This window comes from Canis aureus, chromosome 33, assembly GCF_053574225.1.
Source record: "Canis aureus isolate CA01 chromosome 33, VMU_Caureus_v.1.0, whole genome shotgun sequence".
Lineage (NCBI taxonomy): Eukaryota > Metazoa > Chordata > Mammalia > Carnivora > Canidae > Canis > Canis aureus.
This window is the reverse complement of record NC_135643.1, coordinates 915,167-932,474: the sequence shown is the minus strand read 5'-3', so window position 1 is coordinate 932,474 and position 17,308 is coordinate 915,167. Positions and strand designations below refer to the sequence as shown.

The window sequence follows — 17,308 nt, the reverse complement described above, 5'->3', positions numbered from 1 at the left end:
AACCAAAAACTGAAATATGACATTACTAAAATTAGGGGATCCCCTGCACTCACAAAGTACTCTAAAAAAGAAAACAAAGTATCAATAATTTAGGAACACAGACTTAAAAGAAAAAGGAGGTGTGAGAACACAGCACATAGGAGTCAACATCAGGATTTTTCTCCCGGGAGGGCCCAATCTTGAGTGAGTGGCAGGCTATATAAGGCAACTCCAGAGATAGATTTTTGTGGAATTCTCCATATCCATATGATTATACAAAGGTAGTCATACACTCATTCATTTATTCTTCACTCTAATACTTACTCAAAAAAACGAAAAAAACAAAAAAACCCCCACAAGCCTTGAGTTGTCTACTACGTGCCAGACCACAGAGTTCAATGCCAATGCTCTAGTATTTGTAAATTAACTTTATTTTCTTCACTATTGTAATAGGAATACTTGCAAGTGGGAAGCACAGAGTTATCTGGTTAGCATTTTCCTAGGTGTTGGACTGCAACTAATGCCATGTGAATGTGACACCTCTATACCTAACTCTGCCTCAATAGGGTGACCAGAACCTTAAGTGTACAGAGGGTTACACAAACAACTCACAAATATTTACTGAGTATTAAGTCAGGTGAGGAATATTAACATTTTTTAAGACAGAGTCTTTGGCTTCTAGATGTTATCTAGTGAATGGTAAAAGATTTAAGATGAGGAAGTTTGGGTACATGATATTGCTAGGAAGGAACAGAGAAGTCTTGATAAGAAGCATATTCTCTTTCTTTCAAATATATAATTTAGTTTTCTTTCAAAGAATATTGGCTTATAATTATTCTTTCTTCTGATATATCTATTCAAAGTGTCTATTATCTTAAAATTTTTTATATAATACATTCAGCTTAAACATCAACTATTTCAGAGAGTTTATAATGATAAACAACAGCCCTTGCTTCATTTGTTGCCAGCAATAATCATTTTCAACTATTTCAACTATTTTTTTAGTATAGCCAACATACATTAGTTTCAGGTGTACAACATAGTGATTTGAATTTATACATTAGTTCATACTGTGTTCACCACAAGTGTAGCTACCATCTGCCACCATACAACACTATTACAGTATCACTGACTATAGTGGCCTTTTATTCTCATGACTTACTCATTCCATAGCTGGAAGCCTGTATCTCCCACTCCCCTTCATCATTTTGCCCATTCCCCCCCCCCACCTCTGACAACTATCAATTTGTTCTCTGTATTTATAGGTCTGGTTCTGCTTTTTTGTTTATTCATTTTTTAGATTCCATTTACTAGTGAAATCATATTTATTTGTCCCTTTCAGTCTGACTTCATTTAGCATAATGCCCTCTAAGATCCATCCATGTTGTCGCAAATGGCAAAGTCTCACCCTTTTTGATGGCTGTGAAACATCCCTGTGTGTGTGTGCATATACACACATATAGTGTATATATACTTTGTGTATATACACACAGTGTCTATGTATATATAGTGTGTATACACACACACCCAGCTTCCTTATCCATCTATCGATGGACACCTGTGGTGCTTCCATACCATGGCTATTATACATAATGCTGCAATAAACATAGGGGTCTATATATTTCAAATTAGTGTTTTCATTTTCTTTGGATAAACATCCAATAATAGTGGAATTACTGGATAATATGATATTTCTATCTTTAATTTTTTGAGGAACCTCTATACTGTTTTCCACAGTGGCTGCACCAGTTTACTTTCTCACCAACAGTGCAGAAGGTTCCTTTTTCTCAACATCCTTGCCAATGCTTGTTATTTCTTAGCCATTCTGACAGGTGTGAGGTGATATCTCATTATAGTTTTGATTTGTATTGCACTGATGATTGATGAGTGATGTTGAACATCTTTTTATGTGTCTATTGGCCAGCTGTATGTCCTCTTTGGAAGAATGTCTATTCAGGTCTTCCATTCATTTTTTAATTGGATTATTTGGGGGGTTTTTTGGTGTTAAGTTGTAGAACTTCCCTACATATTTTGGATACTAACCCTTCACCAGATTATCATTTGCAAAATCTTTTCTCCATCAATAGGTTGCCTTTTTGTTTTGTTGATAGGTTTCATTTGCTGTGCAAAAGCTTTTTAGTTTGATGTAGTCCTATTTTCGCTTTTGTTCCCCTTACCTAAAAAGACTTATCTAGAAAAATATTGCTATGGCCTATGTCCACCTACTGAAAGATATATTGCTTGCTTCCATGTTTTGTCAGTCATCAATAAAGCTGCTATAAACAAACATCTATATGCAGGTTTCTGTTTGGACATATATTTTCAACTCCTCTGAGTCAACTGGGAGTGAAACTGATTATCTATCTATATATACACACACACACACACATATATATATAGTAAGAGTATATTTAGTGTTCTAAGAAATCCCCAAACTGTCTCCCAAATGGTTGTATCATTTTGCATTCACCAGCAAGAAATAAGAGTTCCTCTTACTCCACATTTTCATGCCAAAATTTGGTGTTGTCAGTGTTCTGGAATTGGCCTTCTAATAGGTGGATAGTGGTTACTTCATTGTTTTAATTGGTATTCCATGATGACCTTTTAATATGTCTTATTTGCCACCTACATATCATTTTTGGTGAGGTATCTGTTAAAATCTTTGACCTATTTTTAATCAGGTTTTTTGTTTTATTAATGTTGACTTCTAAGAGTTCTTTGTATATTTTAGACAACAATCCTTTATCTGATGTGTCTTTGCAAATATTTTCTGTCTGTGGCTTGTCTTCTCATCCTCTAATACTATCATTCACTGAGAGGTTTCTAATTTTAATGAAGTCCAACTTATCAATTACTTCTTTCATGGGTTATACCATTAGTGTTGTATCTAAAAAACCAGAACCATATTCTAGGTCATCTAGGCTTTCTCTTATGTTATTTTCAAGAATGTCTTTTATAGTTATGTAGCTTATATAACTTTAACTATATACACAGTTACACAGTGTATCTCTTATAATTTTCCATTTAACGGGTCTATGATCCATCTTGGGGAATTTTTGTGATGGATATAAGGTCTGTGACTAGATTCATCTTTTGCATGTGGATGTTCACTTATTCCAGCACCATTTTTAAAAAAAGATTTGAGAGGAAGAGAGCGCATGTGTGCCCAGGTGGGGGAGGGGCAGACAGAGGGGAAGAGAATCTCAAGCAGACTCCCCGCTAAGCACAGAGCCTGATGTGGGGCTCAATCCCACCATCTAGAGATCATGTCCTGAGCTGAAACCAAGAGTCTGATACTCAACAGATGAGCCACCCAGGAATCCCTCCAGCACCATTTTTTAAAAAAAGATTTATTTTAGAGAGTGTGTGCACAAGCAGGAGAAGGGACGGAGAGAGAGAGAGAGAGAGAGAGAGAGAGAGGGGAAGTTGACTCCCCACTGAGTGGGGAGCCCAATGTGGGATTCAATCCCATGACTCTAGATCATGACCTGAGCCAAAACCAGGAGTTAGACGCTCAAATGACTGAGCCACTGGGACACCCCATTAGCGCCATTTCTTAAAAGGATATTATCCAAATTCAACTTTTAGAACTGAAATTATTCTCCCTTTCATTGTCATGGCTTTAAACTAGTTTTCGAATTTTCTAATACTCACCATATTTTAAGTCAATTCTCTATAGTGTCTATAATAAAATGCAACATTGTTCATATTTTCTTTTCTTTTTTTGTGAATCTTGCCTAACTAGATTATAATCTTTTTTGTAATCTTTTCTTTCCCTAGTACTCTCAGCTTAAAACAGTATAGAGAATGAACTCAAGATACATTTAAGAAGGACTTGATCAATACTTTTAACCCTGTATGAATTACATCCACCATATAGTATATATTTATTAATAATTTCAGAAAGTTGGGATGGCTGGGTGGTTCAGTGGTTAAGCATCTGCCTTCAGCTCAGGGCATGGTCCTGGAGTCCTGGGGTCAAGTCCTGCATCAGGCTCCCCACAGGAAGCCTGCTTCTTCCTCTGACTGTGTGTCTGCCTCTCTCTGTGTGTCTCTCATGAATAAATAAAATCTTTTAAAAAAATAAATAATTTCAGGGGCAGCCCCGGTGGCGCAGCGGTTTAGTGCCGCCTGCAGTCCGGGGTGTGATCCTGGAGACCCAGGATTGAGTCCCACGTCAGGCTCCCTGCATGGAGCCTGCTTCTCCCTCTGCCTGTGTCTCTGTCTCTCTCTCTATCTCTCTGAATAAATAAATAAATCTTTAAAAATAAATAAATAAACAAATAATTTCAGAAAGTTTGGGGCATCTGGGTGGCTCAGTCAATTGACTGACTCCTGATTTTCACACAGGTCATGATCTCAGGGCTCTAGGATTGAGCCCCAAGACAAGCTCTCTGCTCAGCAGGGAGACTGAGGATTCTCTCTTCCCCTCTACCTCTGCCCCTCACTCCACTCACATACACTCTCTCTAAAATAAATAAATCTTTAAAAAATAAGTTCAGAAAGTTTTTTATCATGATTCATTCATCTTATAAACTTATTCCAGAAGTTTACTGAAGGTCTGCTATGGGCCAAGCACTATTCCAGGCGTTGGGATGTATCAGTAAACAAAACAAAGATCCTTGCCTTCAGGAAGCCTACATCTAGCAAGTAGAAGAAGAAAGGGAGGGAGGCAACTAACAATGAAAATAAGAAGTTAGCAATTATATAGTGAAGAGAGATGAAATGAAGTAGAGCAGAGTAAGGCAGATTGGAATTGCGGAGTGTGTTAAGGGGGCAGATTGTAATACTAAACACTGGTGAAGGAAGGCCTTACAGGGAAAGGGTGAGATTTAGGTAAAAACTTGAAGGAGGTGAGAGAGTCAGCCAAGTGACTGTGTGTAGGAAAGCAATCTTTATGGAGAAAATAGCTGGAACTGCGCTGACCAATTACACCTATGGCTACCAAGCACTTAAAATGTAACTTAGTGACTAAAGAACTAAATTTTTTATTGTTTCATTTTATTTCAATTTTTAAAAATGTACTTGATTTAATAAAAAATTAAAGTATGTTTAAAACAACTCAAGTATATCTGTTTCATCTATAAATTTTATAATATCTAAATAAAGATCAAATCTCCAGTAAAAATTCAGCATCCAAATGAGATGTGCTGTCACAGGGTAAAAACACATATTAAGAAAAAGTAAAACATCTTATTTAGATATATTGGGTTGGATAAGATATACTAATAAAATTAATTTCATTTGTTTCATCTTTTTTAATCTGGCTACTAGAAAAATTTTAAATTACATATGAGGATTGCTTTGTATTTTTTTTGAATAACACTGAACTACAACAGGATGCCTTTCTGCTATCTCTGAAAAAAACCAAGACCATTCAAAGGTAAATGTAGCTGAACTGAGTGAGTGAACAATATAGTATGAAGTCAAACAGATATAGGTCCTCATACATTTTTTAAACCTTTCTGTGGGATCCCTGGGTGGCGCAGCGGTTTGGCGCCTGCCTTTGGCCCAGGGTGCGATCCTGGAGACCCGGGATCGAATCCCACATCGGGCTCCTGGTGCATGGAGCCTGCTTCTCCCTCTGCCTGTGTCTCTGCCTCTCTCTCTCTCACTGTGTGCCTATCATAAATAAATAAAAAAAAAATTTAAAAAAAATAAACCTTTCTGTGGTAACAATGACAATACCTGAAATTGCAGGGTTGGAAGCTGAATTGACATTTGAAACTAGATGTCAGAAATTTCTAGGAAACCCATTTGGCCCTAAATTGTGCCCCTATCACTATGATGCATTGTTAGATGACATTAGGTACAATAGTGGGAAGAAAGGAGTTTCAGTTAAACTTCATTAAAATTTGACAGTGTGCAGGACTGGACAGACAGCTTTCAGAGAGTAGGCTAACCCAATTCCCATGGTGCCAGGCCCACAGAGACTCTAGTAGTATCAAGCAGATCTAGTCCATCATTCCTTCATTCTCCACATCATTACTCCTTCCATCCAAGGCAAGGCTGCTTCTCCAAGGAGTAAGAAAATAACTCTCTGTATTATTTCTTTTCTTATACCATAATTTAATTATCACTATCAACTATGCGATGGTCATATGTATTTTTTATTATTTTTTTAAAAGCAGGTGAAGCAATAGCTATATTATCATCTTCATATTTTCTCTATATAATATAAAATTGAATGATTAACATAGATTTAGGAAGGAGAAAAAAGGCTTTTCAATGGGATAAAAAAACAAGCTATTTTCATTCATTCATCATCTATAAGATGTCCAAAATTGCATGGGAGATTGTGGATTAAGGAAACAACACAAGGGTATAAACAGGATCTGATTTGCTAACTGGAGAGGCCCTGTGGAAGTTATGCCTTCCTGAGACAGCAGAAAAAAGAAAAATAATTTTTATTTTTTACTCTGTACATTTCCTTTTTAATTAAAAATGCACAAAGAACAATATTAAAATGGTGAACATTTTACATAACATTAAGTTTAGAGTAACATTCTGTCTCTGGGCATGGCTAATATTTTTCAAGAGTTTAGTTTATTAACTCTTTTCCCAAAGCTGGAAACGCCCACACGAAGTAATAACTACTGTTAGAATACCATTCAAACTCAAAAGAAAACTGAAGATAACTTAATGCTTGTTAATTTAAGCTTACTCCTTAGAACAAGAAAACTTGTCTTTTTAAAAAAAAAGGAAAGCAAAACTAAAAGTGGGTAGTCCTTTTTGTAAATGAGAAGAGTTGATGGCTACATGAATGAGTCTGGTAGCTTTCTTACATGTGTCTCATCATCCAGAACTGCTTTCTCTTCTGAAAGGATTAAGTGAATTCCTGCTTATTCCTAACCCAAATACTAAATTTAAATGCTGTTAGTTTTTATGTAATACTGACAAAAGGCTGCCATTGAACCATCTCAGAAACTCTGCTAATACCGTCCTAAGAATATCCAGGAAAGATATTCTAAAAACTCACATGAAAACCCACTTTCGCAGCTCACAATCCTATGCTTTGAAATTCTTCTCACTTTTTAAACTAATATTTACTAAACCCCTAAGTATCAGACACTATAACAGGTGCTTAAGACACAAAAATAAAGTCCCCTGTTTATAGAGAGATGATATCATATTAAAAAACAAAAATTATAGTTGTGTGAGGTAGGTGCTAGGTCAGATACATATATAGGGCCTTATGGGTCCATAAAGGAGGGCAACTACTTCAGCTTGGGATGGGGAACAGGTGCTGAAAGAAGTGGCAACTCAGTTGAAGATGAAATAAAATAGGAGTAGTTAGGAAAAAAGCTAGACAGCATTCCAGGAAGATTTAAAAGTATAAATAAGGCACTGATGGCATAAAACAGTAGCACACACTGAAGAAATTGCAAGATATACAGTGTAGCTGGACAGTATGATATGTGTTAAGGTGGTTCAAGGTTAGGGAAGTAAGCAGGGGCCATGATATTAAAAAGCCTTGTGTGTAATGCTTAGAAGCTGGGACTTTTCTGAAATGGCAATGGAAAACCATGAAGCAAGAGAGAAATATCTAATTTCAGAAAAGTCCTGTTTCTTCATAGAACATGAGTATGAATTAGCTAAATTTTAACTAGACAAGGAAACGTCTTGATAGATTTGAGAAATCCAAGTGAGAAGTAGCAGAAGCCTGACCCAAATCAGTGTAACAAATCTAGAATCAAAAAAATTCAGTAAATTGGGGCACCTGGGTGGCTCAGTGGTTGAACGTCTGCCTTCGGCTCATGTCGTGATCCTTGAGGTCCTGGGATCGAGTTCCTCATCAGGCTCTTCACAGGGAGCCTGCTTCTCCCTCTGCCCATGTCTCTGCCTCTCTGCCTCCCTCTCTCCCTCTCTCCCTCTCTCTTCTCTCTCATGAATAAATAAAATCTTTTTTAAAAATTTGGTAAGTTATATGGGATAGGGATATCCCCCTCTCTCCTCTCTCCCTCTCTTTCCCCTCTCTCTCTCTCTCATGAATAAATAAAATCTTTTTTAAAAATTTGGTAAGTTATATGGGATAGGGATGTATAGAGGGACAGTGTAAGATAAAGGAAGGAGTTTTAAGTTGATTCCCAGATTTCTGACTAAGGTATCTGAATGGGTAAGACCAGTAACAGTAAAACTTAGGAGCAAGTTTTAGGGAGAAGTTTCATTTCAATGTAATGAATAGAGGTCCCTAGAGGATATCACAAAGAAGATAATCCAGTAGGCAGTTGAATTTATGGTTCAGAGAGAAATCTGAGATAGTGTTTCAAACTTGAGTCTTTAATTACATTAGTTTTCTATTGTTGCTATAGCAAATTATCACAGACTGAATGGCTTAAAATAACACAAATGTATTATCTCAGAGTTCCTAGATCAGAAATCTAACAGAGGTCTCCACAGGCTAACCTCAAAGTGTTGGAAGGGTTAATTCCTTTTTAGAGGCTCTAGAGGAGAATTCATTTCTTTACTCATTCAGATAGTTGGTAGAATTCAGCTCCTTGAAGATGTCGAGCTGAGATCCCAGTTTCCCTGTTGGCTCTCAGCTCAGAGGGATTCCCAGATTCTAGAGACTAGCACATTCCTTGGTTTGTGGTCCCCCAACCTCCATCTCCAAAACGAACAACAGCAGGTAGAGTCCCTCTCATAAGCAAATCCACCTCCCTTCTTTTGTTGTGTCTGACTGTTCTCTTTTACTCTTTAGGTGCCCATGTGATTACACTGGTTCCACTTTATGTGTATATGTATTTTAAGATCCACAACAACCTTAACTCCAGTTGCAAGGTTTCTTTTGCCATGTAATATAAAATATTCACAGGTTCCAGAGATTAAAGCATGGACATTCTTGGGGAGCTATTATTCTGCCTCCCATACTAGCTAATAAGTATAGTGAGCTTGAATGCGGACGATAACGCCCTGGAGAACACTGGCATTTTGGTGCAAATGGAGAGCAGTTATAGAAGGAAATTAGGAAGCAGACTAAGCATAAGTTTTTTTTTTTAACTTTTTAAAAAGATTTTATTTATTTATTAATGATAGACACACAGAGAGAGGCAGACACACGGGTAGAGAGAGTGGCAGAGAGAGAGAAGCAGGCTCCATGCAGGGAGCCTGACGCGGGACTCAATCCTGGGTCTCCAGGATCACACCCTGGGCCAAAGACAGGCGCCAAACCGCTGAGCCACCCAGGCATCCCCCTAAGCAAAAGTTTTAAGAAGAGAGATTTTCATGAGGGAGGAAAAAGTTAATTGTCTAAGACCACAAAGAAGTCAAGCTAGACAAGAAACAGAATACTTTAAATTTCATTATATAAGAATAACCAGTAACTTTTGATAGTCAACAACAACAAAAAATCTGGTATTATCAGGTCAAGAAGAAAAGAGAAAGTACAGAGACTACGCAGGGAGATTACTGAGAGGATGTGATGATGACAATGACAACTGTATTAGTCTGCTCCTGCTGCCATAGCAAATACTACAAGTTGGGTGGTTTACCAATAGAAATTTATTTTCTCATAGTTTTGGAGGCTAGAAGTCCAAGATCAAAGTACCAAGATGAAGGTTTCTCCAGAGGCCTCTCTTGTTGGCTTGCAGATGGCCACCTTTTCTCTGTGTCTTCACAGGTTCTTTCTCTCTGTGCACACACCCTAGTGTCTCTTCCTCTTCTTGTAAGGATGCTAGTCCCACTGAATTAGTGCATCACTCTTATGACTTCATTTAACCTTAACTATCTCCTTTAAAGACCCTATCTCCAAATAAAGTCACATTGGGGGTTAGGGACTACAACCTACAAATTATTAAGTAAGGGGACACAGTTCTATTAATAATGATGATGATAATGACAATCACTAACATTTACTGATCATTAAATATGTTCCAGACACATTGCTAAGCACTTCACATATACTGTCATTTGACCCTCAAAGCAATCTTATACACAACTATTATTTCTCTCATTTTATCACTTGAAGAGCTGAAGCAAGATTATACATCTAGAAGTGGCAGAGCTGAAACCTGAATTCCGGGCTTTTAGCTTGAGCTCATGGTCTCATATGCTTTGCTCTCTTTTTCAGTAGTTGTAATAGAAAAGAAATAGATAGTAGCCAGATTGAGAATATAAAGATGTGGAAGTGGGTTTTTTTTTTTTTTTTGGTTTTGTTTTTTCCTTCACTTTTGTCTTTTTTTTTTTTTTTTTTTTTAAATCCAAAGCTAAGAAAGGCTTAATGAGTTAATATCTTAAGTGGGGAAAAAAGCTCACAGAAAGGGAGAGGCTGAAGATTGATTCTACTGTTCCACTTTTCCTTCTGCCCCGACTTTGATGAAAACTGAATAAAAAAGTTGCATTGTACTAAAACTATTCCCTCTACAAATAATTCTTAACTACCTATCATGTGATAGGCACTATATAAGATTCTTACAACTCCACAGTGAGCAAAAAAAAAGGGAATGGGGCAGCCTGGGTAGCTCAGCAGTTTACTGCCTCCTTCGGCCCAGGGCATGATCCTGGAGACCCGGGATGGAGTCCCACGTCGGGCTCCCTGCATGGAGTCTGCTTCTCCCTCTGCCTGAGTCTCTGCCTCTCTGTCTCTGTTTCTCATGAATGAATAAATAAAATCTTAAAAAAAAAAAAAGGGAACAGTCTTCCCCTAATAACAGTAGTTACATAGTCTAGTGGGGGAGGCAGATACTAAATACTAATGAAGTATATAATAATAAACTGAGATAAGTGGTATGAAAAAACATACTTTGTGAGACTATTTTATAAAGGAAACTGGGGGCACCTGGGTGGCTCCATCAGGTAAGTCAGGGCCTCTCTCTCACTCTGTGTCTCTCTTGATCTCAGCTCAGGTCTTGATCTCATAGTCATGTGTTCAAGGCCCATGCATGTTGGATGTGCAGCCTATTTTTAAGTAAAATAAAACAGGAATCTGACCTAGACTAACAGGGGTTGGGGAAAGCTATTCTTTTTTTTTTTTTTTTAAAGATTTATTTATTTATTTATTTATTTATTTATTTATTTATTTATTTATGAGAGAGAGAGAGAGAGAGAGAGAGAGAGAGGTAGAGACACAGGCAGAGGGAGAAGCAGGCTCCATGCTGGGAGCCCGATGCGGGACTCGATCCCGGGACTCCAGGATCGTGCCCTGGGCTAAAGGCAGGCACCAAACCACTGAGCCACCCAGGGATCCCCGGGAAGGCTATTCTTAAAGAAAGTTACTACTGAACTCAAAGCAGAAGAATGAACAGTATGTGTAATGGGGAAGAGGACAGACAATGTTCTGGGCATAGAGATATGAGCAAGACAAAGGCCTTGTGTGATGTGTAGCAGATTTGAGGAACTGAAAGAAGGTTAGTATAGCTGGTGTTAGATAACAAGGGGCAGAGTAGTGGAAGATGAAGCTGGGCAGGCATGCAGGGCCATCATAATTAATTGGTCTTAGTCCTAAAGGCTTTCAGGATGTTTTAAGAATACCACAGAGACACAAGATTGGATCTGCCTTTTTATAAAGATGCCTTTGGCTTCACTGTAGAGACTAGTTGTGATGTCTCATACAATCAGACTAGGTACATGTAGGAGGAAAGAATTTATGACTTTGGATTTGGATATGCTGAATTTGAGGTGCCTTTTAAATACCCAAAGGGGAATGTCAAGTATGCAGTTGTGTATATGGGTCTAGAACTCAAAGAAGAGGTCTGGATTGGAAATATAATTTGGGAACCAATGATGTATATGTAATTACTGAAACATGATCATTGACTATATTGCCAAGATACAGCTAATGACACAGGACAGAGGTTATAGGATAGAAAGTGGTAAGACTATCTAGATTTGAATCAGAAAGAGAAAGACTAAAGAGAGACAGAAATAAGAAGAGAAAGACAGAAATACAGATGGTTGACATTTCATTAACAGGGAAGGAAAGATAGGCCTACAAAGAAAGCCAAAAGAGAGGATGATAAATCATGAGTACAATACCAAAGAAACCAAAGGAAGATAATTTCAAGAAGATGTTCAACCGCATGAAATGCTCTGATAAACACCAATACTCCTACTATTAGAACTTAAAGGAATCTTAGGAACAGTCTGATTCCGTAGTCCCTTATTTCTCAACTATGGAATTAAGATCAGGGAATATTCTAGTTAGTTTGTGGAATCTAGATTAAACCTAAAATTCTTAACAAATAGGACAATACTCTTCTCATATACTTAGTTGTCTGATGACTAGTACTTGACTCATCTTTTCCTTCTTTTTTTTTTTAAGATTTTATTTATTAATTTATAGAGACACACAGAGAGAATGAGAGGCAGACACAGGCAGAGGGAGAAGCAGGCTCCATGCAGAGAGCCCGAGGTGGGACTCAATCCAGGGTCTCCAGGATCACACCCTGGGCTGCAGGCAGCACTAAACCGCTGCTCCACCAGGGCTGCCTTCATCTTTTCCTTCTTAAGTCACCTTTACTCCTTTAGTCTTTCACAGTATTTCACCAAATCTCTGGCTATCTAAAAGTCACATTTTTAAAGCTTCTCCAAGTCCTTATGTCATATTCCATTCTAAGAGAAGCCTTCACCAACTCTAAACTGCAGATTGATCTGAAGCTGCAGCAAGAAAGTAATTTGTCACCCACTCCCTACCCTTACCCATTCCCACCACCCCAAACCAAAGTCATTACACATCAGGGTTTCCATCTTGTACTCCATATTCAAAGGACTGTTTTACTGGGAAACAACTGGAAGAGAGGTCTAGAATGTCAAAGTGGCATATTCAATCATCCTCTCTTGCTGTGGTAATATTAAAAGTTGAGCCCCACAGCGGTTTAGCCCTGGATCACACCCTGGGCTGAAGGCGGTGCTAAACCGCTGAGCCACCCAGGCAGCCCGAGAATAATCTTTACATCTGAATTTGGTTTGGGACTAATAATCTAGGAACCCATAATACTTTAAAATAAAGAACTATCCTGTCAAGATACAATCTCCATAGTCTCTGTACCAACTCTGTTTCTCACTTCATGCTCCGAATGAGTAACATCACCTTTCAAAATGATATTGTTGGGGTTTTTCTGTTTTTGTTTTCTATCTATAGACATCTTGGTTGTTTCATACTGCCTACATCAGACTCTGGGGTAGATGGTTGATCAAGATTTTTGACTTAAGAGATGTCCTTCCTTAACTTCTACAGTTTTCGAATGAATGAAAGACTTTTCCTGTATAGGCACACCTCAGAGATATTGAAGGTTCATTTCTAGACAACCGCAATTAAAGCACAAAGCAGTGAGTCAAATGAAATTTTCTGGTGTCCCAGTGCATATCAAAGTCATGTGTACCCTCTACTATAGTCTACTAAGTGTACAATAGCATTATGTCTAAAAAAATGTGAATGCTTTTTTTAAAAGGCTCCATACTGGGCTTGAATGTGAGGCTTAAATTCACAACTCTGAGATCAAGATCTAAGCTGAGATTAAGAATTGGATGTTTGGGGACACCTGGATGGTTCAGCGGTTGAGCATCTGTCTTCGGCTCAGGGCATGATCCTGGGTCCAGGGATCAAGTCCCGCATCAGGCTCCCTAGAGGGAGCCTGTTTCTCCCTCTGCCTATGTCTCTGCCTCTCTCTCTCTCTCTCTGTGTGTCTCTCTCATGAATAAATAAAATCTTTAAAAAAAAAAAAAAAAGAGCTGGATGTTTGGAGCACCTGGTGGCTCAGTGGTTGAGCATCTGCCTTTGGCTCCGGTCATGATCCCAGGGTTCTGGGGTCGAGTCCTGCATCTGGCTCCCTGCAGGGAATCTGCTTCTCCCTCTGCCTTTCTATGTCTGTCTGAAATAAATAAATAAATAAATAAATAAATAAATAAATAAATAAACAAACAAACAAACAAACAAACTTAAAAAAATAAAAGGGTCAGACATTTAACTGAGCCACCCAGGAGACCCAAAAATGCATATACCTTAATTAAAAGATACTTTTATTGCTAAAAAAAAAATGCTAACCATCACCTGAACCTTTAGCAAGTCAATCTTTTTGCTGGTAGAAGATCTTCTTGCCTTAATGCTGATGGCTGCTGACTGATCAGAGGGGTAGTTACTAAAGGCTGGGGTGGCTGTAGCAATTTCTTAAAATAAGACAATAAAGTTTGCTGTATCAATCAACTCTTCCTTTCTTGAACAACTCCCCTGTAACATATGGTACTGTTTGACACCACTACCCACAGTGAAACTTCTTTCAAAATTGGAATTAATCCTTTCAAACCCTGCCACTGCTTTATTAACTCAGTTTATGTAACATTTTAAGTTCTTTGTTGTCATTTCAACAATCTTCACAGCATCTTCACCAGTAAGAAGTTTCATCTAAAGAAATTACTTTATTTATTCATCCATAAGAACATGTCCTTGCGACACCTGGGTGGCTCAGTCAGTTAGGCATCTGCCTTCAGCTCAGGTCACGACCCCAAGGTCCTGGGAAAGAGTCCCACATTGGGCTCCCTGCTCAGCAGAGAGCCTGGTTCTCCCTCTCCCTTTGTTACTCCTCCTGCTTATGCTATCAAATATATAAGTAAAATCTTAAAAAAAAAAAGCCACAAACAGGTCCTCATCAGATAGTTTTATCACGGGATTGTAGCAACTCAATCACTTCTTCAGGCTCCATTGCTAGTTCTCTTGCTACTTCCACCACATCTGCAGTTACTGCCTCAGTTACTAAAGTCTTGAATCCCTCAAAGTCATTCATAAGACTGGAATTAATGTCTTCTAAACTGTCAATGATGACATTTGACCTCTTTCCATGTCACTACTGTTCCCAATGGCTTCTACAATGGTGAATCCTTTCCAGAAGGTGTTTATTTTGCCAGATTCATCAGAGAAATCACTATCTATGGCAGCAGTAGCCCTACAAAATGTATATCTTAAGTAAAACAAACTGAAAAGTTGAAATTACTCCTTGATCCATGAACTGCAAAATGGAAGTTGTAGTAGCAGGCATGAAAACAATTTTAAAAGCCTTAGGACTTTCAGAATGGTAAATGAGCACTGGCTTCAACTCAAATCACCAGCTACATGAGCCGCTAATAAGAGAGTCTGCCTATCCTTTGAAGCTTTGAAGCCTGGTATCAACTTCTCTCTAGCTATGAAAGTCCTAGATGTCTTCTTCCAGGAGAAAGCTGTTTGGTCTATACTGACACTGTGTTTAGTGTAGTCACTTTCATTAATTACCATAGCTAGATCTTCTGAATAACTTACTGCAGCTTCTATATAAGCACGTGCTGCTTCACCTTGTACTTTGATGTCATGGAGATGAGCTTCTTTCCTTAGACCTCATAAACCAACATACAGCAGTTTCCAACATGTTCTGCAACTCACTCACCTCTCCCAACCTTCATAAAATTGAAGAGAACTAGGGCCTTGCTGTGGGTTTAGGCTTTGGCTTACTAGACTGTTGTGGCTGGTTTGATCTTCTATCCAGGTAACTAAAATTTACTCTGTATCAGCAAGAAGACCATTTCACTTTCTTATCATTCGTGTGTTTACTGTAGTAGCACTTTTAATTTCAAGAACTTTTTATTTGCATTTACAACTTGACTGATGAAAAGAGGTCTAGCTTTCAGCCTATCTTAGCTTTCGACATGCCTTCCTCACTAATCTTAATCAGTTCTAGCTTTTGATTTGAAGTGATAGACGTGTGACTCTATTCACCTGAACACTTAGAGGCCACTGTAGGATTAGCAATTGGCTTAGTTTCAGTAAGTTGTGTCTCAGGGAATAGAGAGGGAGAGGGAGAGAAATGGGGAACAACAGAGCAGTCAAAACACAAAAAACATTAAATTCACTGTCTTATATAGTGTCTTATATTCGCTGTCTTATATAGGTACAGTTCATGACTTCCCAAAACAATTACAATACTAATAACAAATATCACTGATCCCAAATCACTGTAACAAATATAATAATGAAAAAGTTCGAAATATTACAAGAATTACCAAATGTTACACAAAGACACAGTTAGTAGATGCTATTGGGAAAATGAGGCTCAACACAAGGTTCCCACAAATCTTCAATACGTTAAAAAAAAAAAACCATGGTATTTGCAAGTGTAATGAAGTGAAGCTCAATAAAATGAGGTATGCCTGTATCAATCAAAGACTTAGGTAGACTATATAACAATGCTAATAATATTTGGAAATAGGTATTTGACTGTAACTCAGGGTTCCCCTATGTTTTAATCCTAATGTATCATTTAGCATAACTGATTATTATATATTCTTCATATCTCAGCATCAACAGACTGGTTTACTTATCAGAGAGAGACTTTTTTCCAATCCAGAAGCACTGCATGAGATTCTGAGGTTTCTTGTTTCTTCATGCTTCCCCTTCTTTGTCTATTGCAAATATCAGATTTTCCTGAGATCACAACTGTCCTCAACCTACTCTTCCTTGTCAAAGGATAGATTCAGGTACAGGTCTACAGTGGCTAGTGGCTAGAAAGAGAAAAAAGGGAAGTTTCATCAACACCTTATGACTCTGAAAGACACTATTATTATTTAATGGCTAAGATCCATAGTGCTCTTGGGCTTGAATTTCAGGTACCCTAGATATTAACTATGTTCTGTAAGCCAAGAATTACATAAATATATTTATTAAGATTTATTTTACTTGACCTCATGTGACATATGGAATCTAAAAAAACCAACCAAGCTCACAGATGGCCAGACATGGAGGTCGGGAGGTTGGGGAAATGGTAGAAGGGAGTCAAAAAGTATAAAATCCCAGAATAAATTGAGTCATCAGGATGTGATAAGTAGCACAACAACTATAGTTAATAATACTATATTGCATGTATGAAAGTTGCTAAGAGAGTAGACCTTAAAAGTTGTCACAAGAAAACAATTCTGTATGTATTGTGGCAGACATGAATTAGACTTGTGGTGATCATTTTGCAATATTTATAAATATTAGATTATGTTGTATATACCTAAGACTCATAAAATGTTGTATGTCAATTATACCTCAACTTAAATATTCACATATATTTGGAGAGAGAAAAGTTTTATGCAAAGGAATTAGGAGGAAATAGATAAATCAAAGTTACCATCTTGGACGGACCTCTCAAGTTTAATAATTACACCATCATCTTAACATCTATAAAAATGTAGGTTCTGATTTCCTAACCCAGAACTCACAGATTTCCTGATTATATTCACTTTTGCTTACTTTATTAGTGTTAGTGCTACTTATCCAACTCATATTTAACTAATGGTTTATTTGGTATCCCTCATCTCTCTTCATCAGACATGTAGAAATGTGGCAGTTTTCCAACTTATATTTACATCGTTTGCTTGTTTTTTT

At 37.7% G+C, this 17,308-nt stretch overlaps 1 protein-coding gene and 1 long non-coding RNA gene across 12 annotated transcripts in view; both read right to left on the bottom strand.

Annotated features, from left to right (window-relative positions):
- ART3 (ADP-ribosyltransferase 3 (inactive)) overlaps positions 1-17,308 on the bottom strand; it is a 207,122-nt gene that overhangs the window by 63,996 nt on the left and 125,818 nt on the right. The window lies entirely within an intron of this gene.
- LOC144304097 (uncharacterized) overlaps positions 1,517-17,308 on the bottom strand; it is a 109,024-nt gene continuing 93,232 nt past the window's right edge. Inside the window, exon 4 of the long non-coding RNA XR_013371074.1 lies at positions 1,517-16,440. This is a non-coding gene — a long non-coding RNA (uncharacterized LOC144304097). The remainder of the gene's footprint in view (positions 16,441-17,308) is intronic.